Source organism: Sphaeramia orbicularis, chromosome 18, assembly GCF_902148855.1.
Source record: "Sphaeramia orbicularis chromosome 18, fSphaOr1.1, whole genome shotgun sequence".
Lineage (NCBI taxonomy): Eukaryota > Metazoa > Chordata > Actinopteri > Kurtiformes > Apogonidae > Sphaeramia > Sphaeramia orbicularis.
The window spans coordinates 34,948,524-34,951,259 of record NC_043974.1 but is presented as its reverse complement, the minus strand read 5'-3'; positions in this window follow the sequence as shown (position 1 = coordinate 34,951,259).

Genomic DNA, 2,736 nt, shown 5'->3' with positions numbered 1-2,736 from the left:
TCAAAAATCCTGCCGTCTAATCAGCATCTTGATATGCCACCTGTGAGGTGGATGGATTATCTCAGCAAAGAAGAAGTGTTCACTAACACAAATGTAGACAGATTTGTGAACAATATTTGAGAGAAATAAACCTTGTGTGTACACAGAAAAAGTTTTAGATCTTTGAGTTCAGCTCATGAAAAATGGGAGCAAAAACAAAAGTGGTGCGTTTATATTTTTGTTCAGTGTAGTTCCTATTGAGCACTGATTGGAAGTCATCTATGGACTTTCATTTGGGTCCATGACCTTTGACCTTGAGTGACCTTGAACGGGTCAAACTCAAGGTCATCAATGTCTACATTTCAACAGTGTTCTCCAAAACTACTGGTTGGATTTATTAGAATTTTTTTATGTAGCTTTCTTGGGATAATGTCTACAAAGTTTGTTCAGTTTTGCAAAATTTAGATTTGTGATTTTTTTTTTTTTTTTTTTACAAATTTTTCAAATATTACAATTTTTTTATTTTGATGGATTATAGTCACAGTTACAGAAAAAATTATTAGACCATCAAAAGTCATCAAAAACAATGGTTATACAATCCAGTCCTAACTCCTGTGTATGTCATGTGACTAAAACAGACAGAAAAGGAAACATGGAATGCCTAAAAGCACTGTTTTGTCAGTACAGTGTCATAGATATTGATGGAAGAACTGAAGGGATTTAGGTTATTATCAAGAAAACATGGAAAATGGATAGATATCAGCTCTGAAATTAAACTACTATGAACTTTTTTGTTGTTCTCATTATATTCACAGGTGTCAAACATGCGGCCTGGGGGCCAAATCTGGCCCACCAAAGTTTCCAATCTGGCCTGCGGGAAGAATTTGGGAAATGCAAAAATTACACTTAAGATATTAACAATCAATGGTGTCAAAATCAGGTTCCACATACAGACACATCCAGTCTAATTAGATTTCAAGTGGGTCAGAACCAGTAAAATATTATCATAATGACACCCCCAAATTTTCTCTGTGTTTTTTTGATGTAAAAAAGTAATATTACATGACAATGTTTACATTACCAAACTATAATTTTACAAAAAAATGTGAATAACCTGAACAAATATGAACAAACGGAAATGTCTTAAGAAAAGTAAATGCAGTTTTATCAATATTCTGCTTGTTGCTAAATTTTTGTGCGATTGTAATGTACATGTAAAAATGATAAACTGACAAAATGAAGCATAGTATTGGTAAAATTACACTTGTTTTTCTTAAGACAATTCAAGTTGTTCATGTTATTCAGATTTTTAAGGAGACTTTGTAGATGTAAACCTGATCATAATAGAATTTTACTTTTTCACTGTTATTATTTTACTGGTTCGGCCCACTTCAGATCAAATTGAGCTGAATGTGGAACTGAACTAAAAAGAGTTTTAGACCCCTAATTACACTGGTCAACAACAAATGTATTGTTTCAGTTTTTGAGCTGATTTAGGATCATTTTGGTGTGCTGAATCCAAAAATCACATTCATTTTGCTCAATCAGGTCAACTTTCTGAACTATGCTACATATTGGCTTTTTAACATTTTTGCTTACATTTATGGGCATTTTCACATCATATGATACAAAATTCTTTCATATTTCTTGCAATAAACGAGTTCTGAAGATTTTACTTTTGCCAATTTATGATTAATGTTTTTTTTAATATTACAGGTGAATGAAATGGCTTCGACTAGAAGATCTGGCAAAAATAAGCCTGACGTATTCTGCTACATCTGCAGTGAATACACCATTGTACCTAACAGGAATCAAGTCACAAGTTTCATAAAGTGTGCTTACCAAATCTTATTTTGGTATTAAACTTGGTGACCAAGATAAAGTACAAAAATGTAATCAATTTTGTGAGAAGATCAAATTTTTCAAAATCAAATTAGCAAAAAAACCCTGACCTGATTGAGAAAAACAGATGTCATTTTTGGATTTAGCGGTGCAAAATGGTCCTAATTCAGTTGAAAAAACCTAGACAACTTGCAAAAAATATTTTTTTTGTAACCCAGTGTTATATTTGTCCAAACAAATGTACCTTTAGTTGTACCAGGCATTAAAATGAACAAGAAACTGAAGAAAACAAAGGGTGGTCTAATAATTTTTTCAGTGACTATATTCGCTTTCTAAAAGAAACTGATTTTACGTTAAAATAAGCGGTGTATTTTTACCTTACGTTCCGTGTCATTCATTGTGACTTTTCGTAGCTGTAAAAGCCGTCGTTATAGAATTTAACTCCACCGTGCAGTGTTGTGTTTGATACGCTTTCAGCATCGTGGATCTAATAAACCAGACCCTCAGGAGTCTCCAAATGAGTGACCATTAGTTCCTGGAACAACCTGAACCAGTGCAGCTCTGCTTTGCTTTAATGCAGTGTGGTTCTTAATCTGACCACGCACCTACAGCTGGACTCTGCATTCAGGACCAGGTTTCAGGCTGAAGTCGCTGAATCCTTTCAAATGTGTTTGCTAACATGTCCGCGCTCAAAAACACCAAGCCTCGGTGCTAAGCAAGGTTCTAATAGTTTTGGATTTTTCATTCTAGTTTAGTTTTATTTAGTTTTGACTTTTTTTTCTCTAATTCAGTTCGTTTTAATTAGTTTTTAGAGCAGGTTTGCTAGTTTTATTAGTTTTTGTGATTTTCTAAATGCTTAGTTTTAAGTTTAGTTTTAGGTCAGGGGTGTTAAACTCATTTCAGTTCAGGGGCCAC